We start from the raw sequence: 12,089 nt of genomic DNA, 5'->3' as shown, positions 1-12,089 counted from the left end.
GAAACAGAGGACAGTTTTCCTTTCAGTGGCAACTCCCTGTGCTGGCCGTGTGGGCACCAGCCAGCCCAGGCACGGTCACGACAGAAACTTCAACAGAAGGGGGAAATTCCAGTCCCCACAGCTACCCCCACCCGACTCGGGAAATGCTCACAGCAAGCCTGGGGAGTGACGAGGTGGGACGAGATGTTCCTGAAAGCGGGCTGGCGGGCTGGGCACACTGAAGACCTGGGGGAGGCAGAAGGTTCCAGAAATGTGTCTGAAACAGAGGGGCTGCAACCTGAAAGGCATCTGAGCGGACGAGATCCTCGCCGACTCCCGGGACAGGACCGTGCTTCACAAACACACACGGGACCCCACAGGCACACGGAAGCGGGACCCACAACGTGGGCACCTCAACCGCCTGCAGAGCCTTGGCGTCAAGGGCGAACGACCTTTCTGGGATTTGCATGGCATTCTCTACACAAACCTCCCTGTCCCCGCAAAGGCGCCTGTCCTACAAACGAGGGTGGGGTTTCAAAGGCCGACACAGGGATGGAATTATGGAGAATAAAAGGTTCAGGTGGGCGGGTCCCACCCAGGAATGCTGAACCCAAACTGTGGCCCGAAGGAACCTGACAATTTAACCTCCCGCCGAGGGATCAATATCTACCTCAAGACTTTAAGGAAATGCCACAAAAATCTCCTGCAGCGTGGAAAATTAACTGCCTCGGGAATGTGGATTTGTTTGAGGGCAAACCCCTAGAATCTTCTGTTGAGAATCATGTCTCTGGACACAGAGGCCAAGGGATGCTGTCAGCCGCACCCACCTGACCTTCAACCCTGCACATCAACGGAATGTCAGGTGAAGGAACACGTAAGTAGCAAGGCCTTGGGGAGTCCTCAGGATCTGGGCCGAGGGGGGAATCAGGAACACGGTTATTCAAAATGCCTTCCTGGGAACAAGAATTTGAAAGTGGTTGTATCCAAACTGCCTGCGAATATCGTAAATATTTTTTCTTATTTTTTTAATGTTTACTTATTTTTGAGAGAGAGAGAGTGAGCAGGGGAGGGGCAGAGAGAGAGGGAGACTCACAGAGTCTGAAGCAGGCTCCAGGCTCTGAGCTGTCAGCACAGAGCCTGACGTGGGGCTTGAACTCAAGGACTGAGAGATCATGACCTGAGCCGAAGTCGGATGCTCAACCAACTGAGCCACCCAGATGCCCCAACGAGCACCGTAAACATTTAAGTGTTCTTCCCAAAGGGACAGCACAGTGGCCTCGAGACCCTTAACTTTCAGTTCAGGGCTAGTTTGCCTATTAAGGTAGTCATAAAATTTAAAAGTTACTGATTTCAATTACACTAAACTACTTTATAACGTACAAGTTTTTGTATTTATATAACATAAATATTATAGAGAACAGTAAGTTGTAATAAGATCTTAAATATACATAAAAATAAAGACAAGTGCATTTAAAAATACAAAAGTCAATGGATCTGACTGTTACTTCTGAGGGATTTTTTTGGTTTTTAATGTTTGTTTATTCTTGAGAGAGAGAGCACAAGTGGGGAGGAGGCAGAGAGAGGGAGGCAGAGGATCTGAAGCGGGCTCTGTGCTGACAGCAGAGAGCCTGATGTGGGGCTCAAACTCATGACCTGTGAGATCATGACCTGAGCTGAAGTCAGAGGCTTAACCGACTGAGCCTCCCAGGCACCACGGGATCATTTTTACCCATTCCATCTCAAGGGGAAGAAATTATTTTTTATTTTTCATGGATAGAAGAGCTCACACACGCAGAACCTCACTTTCTGAGCTGGCCAGGGTGGCAGCAGTTCCTTCCATATTGTTCCCTGTTGTTGGAGGCGGATGGGGGGGGGGGGGGTCACCACTGAGGGGGCCAGAGCAGATAATGGGGGCAAAACACGTACACCCCGCAGTGCCCTAAGTCACACACCCACACATATCCCTGATCCCCCTACCAGTAGCCCAGGAGGGCAAGTGTCATTATCAATATTCATTTTCCAAATGAGAAAACTGAGGCACAGAGAGAGTAAATAGTCTGCTCAAAGACACTCATTCTGGAAAATGGCAAGGACAGACATCCGGCTCTAGATGCCCTCCTCAGCCGGGGAGCCACTTGGGCCCTAGGACCAGCCTGAAAGGATGTCACGGCACATTTATCCCTCCTCCTCTGTGGGAACAAGCGAACGAAACACAGCAGAGCATCACCACAGGGCAACACACGCAAACCAGGTCCGACCCTCCGGAGGTCCCACCGCCCCTCTACGTGCGCAGAGGATGGGAGACCCACAGGACCGTCCTTCTGCACCTGTGCCTCTCTCTACCGTCACAAGCCAATAACCCGACGGTGCCGCAGGCACGCCGGCCCGTGGGCGCCGGTCCAGGCAGGTGGCAGACACAAATTCGCGGCAACCGCGTTAGCCTGTTAGGTTCTACCGCATTTGACTTTCGCTCTTGGGGCAGAAACTTCAGATCTTAGCTCCAGCACAGGGTAGGCGAAGTCTTCAAACGTGAACAGGTCTGGGAAGAGACAAACGCCTTCCCAAGGGTCCGTGTGTCTGTCTCGGGGGAAGGGAGCGGGCAAGGCAGTTAACTCCAGCGGAGTGGGGCTCAGGACCGGAGCGCTGGATTCAAAAGCCCCCTCTCCCAGGGCTCACTCCACCCGCGGGGAGACCCGGGGAAGGGCCGTGGGGAGCGCGAGAGGAGGAGAAGCTCTCGAGAGGCAGCAGACAGACCGGGGGAAAGGAGGAGGAGAGAAGCCTGTGGCCACCGGGTCTTCAAGTACAGCCATGGGCGCTGGCCACCTGACCCGGCGCCACGGCCCTAAGACAGCCCGGCGGTTCGGACGAGCAGTGCACCTGCGGGGACCACACAAGCGACGGAGCAGAGCCTCTGAGGCCCGCGGCCACTCTTCCCACGAGACCCGAAGGGGACACTCCGACGGTAAGAACCGGCAGAACAAGCATGCCGACCCGGTGAAGCCTGGGCGTCAAGCACAGGTGCCAGGGCGCCACGAGAAGGCACAGGGCACACGCCAGTACCAGTCACGAGGCATGTCACCTGCTGCCACACGGAGACAAGGCCTAGGGGAGGCCAGACTTCCGCCCGCAGTGCCTGTCTGGGGACTTGAAGAGGCCACCCGGGTCCCGAGATGTGGGCCGGCAGCGGCCCCCCGTCACCCAGCGACCACCGGGGTCAGCAACCAATACGCGGCCCACCGCTCTGCGTCCACACGGACGTTCTGTCTCTCCCGGTACGGCATTCAACACGTTACAAGCATAAGCACAAGCACTCTACCACGAAATAGGCTTTGGGTCAGACGACTCTGCCCGACCGCAGGCTGACGTGAGCGTTCTGGGCTCACTTCAGGTGGGCCGGGCCCAGCTAGGATGCCCAGTTCAGTTCAGCGTCTTACGTGCGTTTTCCACTTAGGATGCTTCCAATTACAATGGGTTTACCGGCCCCACACCCCGTGGCTGAGCCCAGGAGGATCTCCTTGTGAAGAGTGAGAACGTCGGCCCCGGAGCAACACAGGTCCAGTGACACCATCTCTGTACCATTACGTTGGCAAACCAAAGGATTTCGAGATGACGTGGAGCGCTCCAAACGACATTTGTTACCAAATACTCCGCCAAACACACTGGGTAAATACCAGCGCTTATCACGTTGAAGGTTACAGGTCACTGGCAAGAGGACGATCCGTCACCACTCACTGCCACGGAAAGGGGCGTCGTCCTTCAGGTAGGAGGCGGGGTCCTCTGTCCGCCGGGCAGCGCAGTCTGGCCACCGGCCCTCCGGGAGGAAGCGGGAAAGGCGCTGCGAGAAACCAGCTCTCTGAGATGCACACGCCCTTGGCCTGGGTTGGGGATGACACGAACCCATGTGCTGCAAAGCAATAATCTTCTAGTGACGTGAATGAAGAAAGAAGGGGGGCGATTAAGCCAAAGAAGAAAGATGACTGTCTTCTCCCGCCTGATAATTTTCAGGTACGATGGCCAATAATTTAAAAAGCTGCAGTTACACTGAGCCTCGTGGGAAAATACAGGGTGACAGACTAAAAACAAAACCCGGGGTCAGTGTATCCTTGCTGTAGCGTGAGGAAGGCCATCAGCCTTCTCCGCGGCACGTACATATCCAAGCACAGCCACGCGTTTGGGATTTTCCGCCTCGGAGTCTCCTGCAAACTTCACAGAAGCAACCCCTGTAAATCAAAGACGATGCCGTTGAACCACGTGGTTAGCGCCTGCTCTCACATTCTCTCCTGGTCGTCCAGAGCGCCAGCCAGGTGCGGGGTGAACCCCTTACTTAAATGGATGAGGCAGATGGGGCGCAGGGCAGTTGGGTACAGGACCCGTCTGAGCATCTGCTAGCCGAAGAGTTGTAGCCGAGACTAAACCCACCCCCACCTAAGCCTGCTTCCTCCACGTGGCAACTTCCCATCTCCCAGGATGCACAGGACACTTCTTCCCGCCATCATCGTGGCATCCCCCACGTACCAGCGAAGGCACCCAGGAAAGCGAGCAAGAAGGAAAAAGCCACAATGTCACGCTCAGACGTCCCCCGGCACCCTGGGGCCCAAGGGACTAACGGTGTCCGTACGTCCAGGGGATCAATGGCCGAACAGGAGCCCAGGAAGAGTTAGCTGGGGCCCAGGGGGGTGGGGGCGGGGAGCCGCTGGGGAGACAGTGGAGTTGGGGGCAGACAATTTCTGACTGGCAGGCAGATTAGCCAGCAGAACAGACCGGGAGCCACAGGGGGAGCCAGGCAGGGGCAGGGAAGAAGACCAAGAAATTACGGACAAACCTCCCCTTTAAGTTTGGGAGAAAGCCAGGTCCTAGGAGAACAGCAGGTGCAAAACCATCAAAATCCTCGATCCTGAAGGGGCTCTTGACCTGAAAACTGGGATGAGGCCTAACGAGCAACTGTGAACCCCCAGACAGCGAACACAGCACCCCTTCCAACATTCCCTGACTGGACCAGGCGTGGAAGCCTCCAGAGACGGCGAACTCTGCACACAGGAAGGCGGCCTGTTCCAAACCGCGAGGGCTTGTGACAAGAGACTGCCTCGTTGTGAGGCAGGATCCTTTTCCACTGGGTCCCTCTTATGTCCGCTTCTCAAATAGCGGGAGACAAGTCTCCACACTCCCGGGCGTCTCTTTCAAAGTAAAAATCTCCAGTGTCTCCAATGTACTTGGCTCCCAGAACCTTCCATGAACCAGATCAGGAAAGCGGATTAGGCACCTACTCTTGAATGCAAGAGATATCAGACTCTCAGAAGGCTGGGATTCCAGTTTGAGAATGAAAATAATCAGAAGAATAAGCTCCAGGGGAATCTGGGTGGCTCAGTCGGTTGAGAGTCCGACTCATGGTTTCGGCTCAGGACATGATGTCACGGTTCATGGGTTCAAGCCCCAAGTCGGGCTCTGTGCTGACAGCTCAGAGCCTGGGGCCTGCTTCGGAGTCTGTGTCTCCCTCGCTCTCTGCCCCTCCTCTGCTCATGCTCACCCTCTCTCTCTCTCTCAAAAGTAAACAAACATTAAAAAAAAGTTTTGTTTTGTTTTGTTTTTTTCAACATTTATTTATTTTTGGGACAGAGAGAGACAGAGCATGAACGGGGGAGGGGCAGAGAGAGAGGGAGACACAGAATCGGAAACAGGCTCCAGGCTCTGAGCCATCAGCCCAGAGCCTGACGCGGGGCTCGAACTCCCGGACCGCGAGATCGTGACCTGGCTGAAGTCGGACGCTTAACCGACTGCACCACCCAGGCGCCCCTGTTTTGTTTTTTTTTTTTTAAAGGAGGAGGCGGAGGAGGAAGGGCTCTAAGTATCTGGGAGCTATCGATGTGTGGCCACCTGTGTGGCACCAAAGGAGACAGAACCAGCCCTGCTCAGGTCTCCCACACCTGCCCGGTGCTAAGGTAACAGGATGTAAGTTGCAGGAAAGCAATCAAAGGTGTGCATCCCTAAGTCAGGATCCTGTTTCCGGTGCTTCACAGACCACCTGGTGTCTGCTTGTTCTAAAGCCCTTGCTACGTGAACAGAAAAGCACAAAGCGGATGAACGGCCCCGGCTCCCCATCCCCATCAAAGGAAGAAGTGGCCGTTGGAGGGATTCTGACCTGGGCTAAGAACTGGAGAGGGCAGGGGCTGCACCAGAAAGGCCGGAGGCATTGTTCACGGCCTCCGCTCTCAAGCGTCCGTCCGCAGGACCAGCGAAAGGAGCCCGTGCGATGACAGGCACAGGGGAACACAAGACTCCCTCTGACATCCACTCGAATGAGCTCGCGTCCCACTGGCACCCACAGACAATCCACTGAACAAAGGGGGCGGGGCGGCCCCGTGTCCTCACCAGCACAAGTGGCATGCTACCTCCTGCCAAGTCCTGGACCTGCTATCGCACCAGAAATACATTCCGCCCTTGGTAAGGTCCCCAACAGAGGACTATGGAGGAAAGCGACCCTCGTTTTCCCTCTCCCTCCTGCCAACTAAAAATGCACCTCTTAAGATTATCTGCATTTGTTAGATACAGAGAGGCCAGATGAGCCCTTTGCAAGCCTCCCACTGGTGTGTGCCACCCCCACCCCCCGGCACTGAATGAGGGAGAAAAGTCCACTTCCCAACCCAGGAGAGCAGATCTCTCCCCAAGCTCTGAGTCTTTAGGCCCAGGAGTGATGTTAGAACTGAAAACCAACCCTGGAAACAGAAATAACGAGACTGTATAAGAAATGAGGATAACGAGAGATTATGAGAAAACCAGCCAGACGTGGGCTGTTAACATATTCTGAATTACAGAAGCGTCTACATTAATTCTTAATTAACGAGAGACTAGACAACTAACGGGAATGCCTCTGTCAACTGAAAAACATCACAAGAAACAGAATTTTAAAGGCCGTCGCCTACAAACAAGTAAACATCAACACCCCAGCAGACTCTAATCTGGGCTGAACAAAACCTAGAGCAAAACCATGGCGGGCAGATGGTTCTTCTCTCAAAATGATGCAAAGACAATAATCTCCCTTCTTTTTTGCTAATCTGCTGACCTTAATACCAGTTCTGTTCACCACCTGGGGATATAACGGCAGCTGTACGCACTTTATCTCAGTCACTGTCCTTAATAAATAAAAGCTTTACTTTCCTTCATTATCTTACTCACTTTGACATCATTTTTTTTTAATTTTTTAATCTTTATTTTTGAGAGTGAGACAGAGCGTGGGCGAGGGGAGGAACAGAGAGAGAGGGAGACACACGATCCTAAGCAGGCTCCGGGCTCTGAGCCGTCATCACAGAGCCTGACGCGGGGCTCAAACCCACAGACCATGAGATCATGACCTGGGCTGAAGTTGGACGCTCAACCGACTGAGCTACCCAGGCGCCCCTACTGTGACATCAGTTTGATGAACTATTGTTCCAAATCATCGCAGAGGAAAAAAGAAAATGAAACAGCCTGAAAGAGATTTCCTATGAAAAACAAACACCTTATGCTAAAAAAGCAAAACAACTCACTGTGGAAACCATAACATCCGCTTTTATGCCTGATGTTGGCAAAGAGGAATGATTTTCTTACAGGTTAACTCCAGAAATCCCAGCCAACTTGCTGACGGAGAAACTCCTCGTTTCCAGTTGCTCAACTCCTAGTGATCCGACAAGACCCAAATCCTTTTACCCCTCGGTGAGGTCTTCACTAATAACTCCTTCTCTTGCTCACGGACCCTTGCTCCCTTTTTTCTTTCCGCCAGCCCTTTCATTAATTCCTGCCACAAACGCTTAGTAAGAGTCCAAGTGGAACCATAGTACCCTTAACTCTGCCGTACAGACAGGAAGAACACAGGCTTCGTTTCCTGCCCAGGAGGGGCTCACGGTCAGAATTGGCAGGTATGCGGACGAGGTTATTATCATACGCTGGGATTAGTAGTGCTCTAACGGAGGAATGCGGTGCAGAGAAATGCAGTCGAGCCTTCCCCTAAGTATCCCGTGAAGCTTCATAGGAACCTCTCCCTCCCCCAGCAGGCTGTCGGGCCTCTGAAGACAGGAGCTCTAGCCCTCTGCTCCCGCTCGGAACATGCCACGGAAACGCAACAAATATTTGTTGATGCAACAGGAAAACAAGCAACTAACAAAAGGGTTAAGCACTACCACTGCCTCATAGCTGAGTCCTCGGTCTGTGAACTGTATGACCAGCCGGATTGCTGCAATGGGCTGACGTGACACCGGAAGATGTCCTTGGCAGGTGGACTTCTGAACGTGCCTTTGCCGGCACGATCTTCCCGGCTGGCGCCAACAGGTGACTATGCCGATACGACGGGCTCCACGTGGAGAAAATTAATGCGTCAAGACACAGTCCGAGCCTCCGGTGCCTGCTTAGGGCGTCCCTGGCTGACCTTCAGGGGCTGCTTGCTCTGTTCTCCAGGAAACCAATCCAACCTCACGACAAAAACAATGAAGGTTTTCCTAAATTACTCTCTAGAGTCATTTATAAAAAGCATGCGATCTCCCAAATACGGAGCACCTAATTCGTTTTAAATGCTTCGCATGAGACACTGAATTATGCTGTTTCTTTAAAACCATGCACGCCCTTCCCAATAACAGAGCAAGTTAACAAATAAAAAGGTATCAAGTTTTTTCAGCAATTTTATTTCACTTAATTGCTGCCTCCTCTCTTTCTCCACGAAGGTGTTGTGCTTCAATTTTTTTAATTTTATTTATTTATTTATTTATTTATTTATTTATTTATTTATTTATTTTTAACCATAAGACAGTCCATCAAGCTGCGCAAGCTGAAAGGTACAAATCGGGGGAGGCAGAAATTAAAGAACGAAGCCACTCCTAAAAATGTGCTGTCACATCAGCTGCAAATTACTAATTTAAAAAGCTAACTAACCTCAGTCGGGGCTATCAATGAATCACTTTATTGTGGTAATCAATCCTCCTGGACAGCATCAGAACACCCTACAGACACCTGCCGCCCTGGCAAACAGGAGGGGTGCAGAGAGCACGCAGTGGGAGGGGACGCCGTACAGGGTAATTCATCATTTATTATTTGATCTTTTTTTGCATTAAATTATACTTGTGTCAACAGACTCTGCCCCCAGTACATGTGCATCAGGTAATAGGAAACTGCCCTTGATCTGACACAGAGCCCCTCTGAAACGTTCTAGGGCTCCAGATGATAATGAACCTGACAGAGAAGCCTTCCAGGGGTCTCTGGGAGGCGGATGTGTAACGAGGAAGAGGAAAAGCCTAAACAGGTGAGCATGACGGGGATGAAGAAGTACAAGAAAGTCACCCTACAAAGGTGGGTGCTCCCATCCTCTCACCCTAAAGCCTGAAGAATACAGGGGAGAGAGAGGCGCCTGGGTGGCTCAGGAGGTTGAGCGTCCAACTCTTGATTTCGGCTCACGTCATGATACCAGGTTGTGTTCAGCAGGGAGCCCGCTCAAGAATCTGTCTCTCCCCCTCCCTCCCTCCCTCTCTCTCCCCTTTTTCTGCTCCTCTCCTCTGCTCTTTCTCTAATGTAAAAATTTTTTAAAACATACAGAAAAACCACATGCACGTGATGTATGAACCTGTGTTTTAAAATAAGATCAACCCTCTTCCTTCCCTACTACTGGCATATAGGTACCTCGTCTAAGATGAAGCTTGTAATTCCAAGAAGTCACGTAAACTATTTAATGTAACAGTTACTTTGTCTCTTAAAGTCTTTTTCCCCCATGGCCAATTCACAAGGGCTGAAAAAGAGTCCAACAAAAGGAGAACCTGTCCCCGGTGACAAATGTCCTCTAATTCCCCTTAGACTTGAAAGAACTTCGAATTTTTTTTTCATGTTTATTTATTTATCTTGAGAGAGGGGGGACAGGGGGAGAGAGAGAATCCCAAGCAGGCTCCGTGCTGTCAGCGCAAAGCCCGACGCAGGGTTGGGGCCCACGAACCGTGAGATTATGACCTGAGCCGAGATCGAGAGTCAGAAGCTCAACTCACCGGGCCACCCCAAGAACTTCAAAGTGTAATACCGTGTGGCCAAGACTTAAAGAAAGCTAGAGGCGCTGTTCGTTCTGTATGCTGCATTTCGGTTCCACAACGGTTTAGCCGCAGTGCTGAAATCAGAAAGGGGCTGCAACGTTTCGCAGAGTCTCAATGGCAAAACTATTTCTCATTCTGAATGGGAGTACCGCACACTTGGCTACGTTCTGTAACACACAGCACCTCACCTTCCTAAAAGCAAAATTCTCTAGGTCTTGTAAACCCACCTGTCCAAACCTGGTTTAGGCAAGACTTTGTACTTTGTGGACTTCTGCCCTATGGACATTCATGGGGAAAGTGAGCCCGGGTTCTGCTGTGTCTGAACGTTACCTAACGGTATTTTACTTTGAATTCAGAGCTTCACTTAAACAGCACCTGAATCTGAACACTGTGTATCAGAGGAAGCAAACCTACAAAAAGTAGGAAAGTGGAATAACATGAAAAGGCCTGAAAGCTTGGGGACTGCATCTTAACCTGTGACAGACGCTGACTTTACAATAAATAACCCCAAGAATAGGGACACTTCAGGCCTTTCAGCCAAAGACAAGTGAGGGACGTGGCCTTTTTTTGTGTGATTACCTAGAACTTCAGAATAAAGTGAGATCCTGGAATTCAAACTGTGTGTGCCATAACCCAGCTCAGAGACATTCAGTTTTTCTACTCAACCCACAATGCTAGCTAATGTTATGTCTCAGACCAAAGCAATTCCACCGAGAGGGGTTGGCCACAAGAAACAAACAAAGCGAGTGTTACTCTAATTATTACTGTTATAATCTTACGCCGCCCTAGAGGGAAAAATTCCAACACGCCTTACGCCTCTACTTTCCAAATCTATTATCAATCCACCTGACCGGCGCCCAAATACCCAAACCCCAATACTTCTAACTTGTATCGCTAGGGACCACGAAGAAACGCATTCTTTCTAAACCGTGCGTGTGCCCTCCCTCCCCTCCACGGGTGCTTGTCCGGAACCCAGGCAGCTAATCACTATTTTCGCCAAACCCAGAGCAAAGACGCAGGCCTGCTGTCGTAGGCCTGTGGTCCTGTGGATTTGAACTTCCACCCAAGGAACGCAAACGACGGCAGGAGCAACTTTACACAAACCGACTTCAACAAAGTTAACGCCCATCATTTCTGAGTATCTCAAGAGCATCCAGGGAGGGGTGGGTAATGGCTGGAGTCGAACACAGCCCCTTCTCCAATATCCCAAGGCACGTTCCGCCACAAGGGACGGGCAGCAAGTTAAACTAGAGAAAGCCTGCAACAAGTGACTTTGTATTACGGCCTCACCTTTTAAAAAAAAAAAAAAAAAATCAGACTTAAACTCTACTGCAGGCTCAAGTGCTTAATTTCAAATATTCTCTAACACTTTCCAAGAATCATTAGAAGCACATTAGAACGTGACAAGGTTTAGCTCCAGTTTACCTTCAAACTAGTTCAGCGAGGTCAGTGATTTCTCTGTGCTGGTGGTTTTGAGACAGACCCTGGGCAGCCAGCTGCCTCATGAGGTCCGCCGGGGAGGACTCCGCACTCCAGGGGCGGTGAGTTACCAGCTGAAAACCTCTAATTAAAAGCACACACCGCAGGGTCTCAACTACCCCTCATCTCCACCAACAGCAGGGTTAGGTGATCAGCACACGGATTTCTCGGCGGCACAATGCATGGGGACCATACCTTTAAGTCTCCCCTCCACCCCCAACATCAGCAGGGGGTTAACAACCCAGCCCCTCCACCCACCCCCAGCCTCTTCCCTTCAGGGTGATTGACCCCCACGCACGTGGAGAGAAGGAGATCTGTGTGTTGCGACTTCTGGACGATTCTGACTCCCAAATGCCATCAAGCTTACCTAATTTTTCCAAGAGAGTATTGTCACATCTGCCTTCAAAACCTTCCCTGCGAGGCCCCTGTTGGAGGGCCTAAGGCGAAAGGGAACATGAAATTTCAGAACAGGCTGCCGGGCTGTGATTATCCTACCCGCATAGAATACATTACTAGCAAACGGCATCCTGTCCCAGACTCGCTCTCCCGCTAAAACACCAGAGGCTGTGGGGAGAGGCCTGTATCCCTGACCGCCGG

General features: G+C 51.5%; 1 protein-coding gene across 10 annotated transcripts in view; it reads right to left on the bottom strand.

The window, feature by feature from the left end:
- Positions 1-12,089, bottom strand: part of AGAP1 (ArfGAP with GTPase domain, ankyrin repeat and PH domain 1) — a 557,314-nt gene that overhangs the window by 391,683 nt on the left and 153,542 nt on the right. The gene's annotated exons all lie outside the window — the stretch shown is intronic.

Source organism: Puma concolor, chromosome C1 (genome assembly GCF_028749965.1).
Source record: "Puma concolor isolate L17-30 chromosome C1, mPumCon1.1.hap2, whole genome shotgun sequence".
NCBI lineage: Eukaryota > Metazoa > Chordata > Mammalia > Carnivora > Felidae > Puma > Puma concolor.
This window is presented reverse-complemented; position numbering and strand designations above follow the sequence as displayed.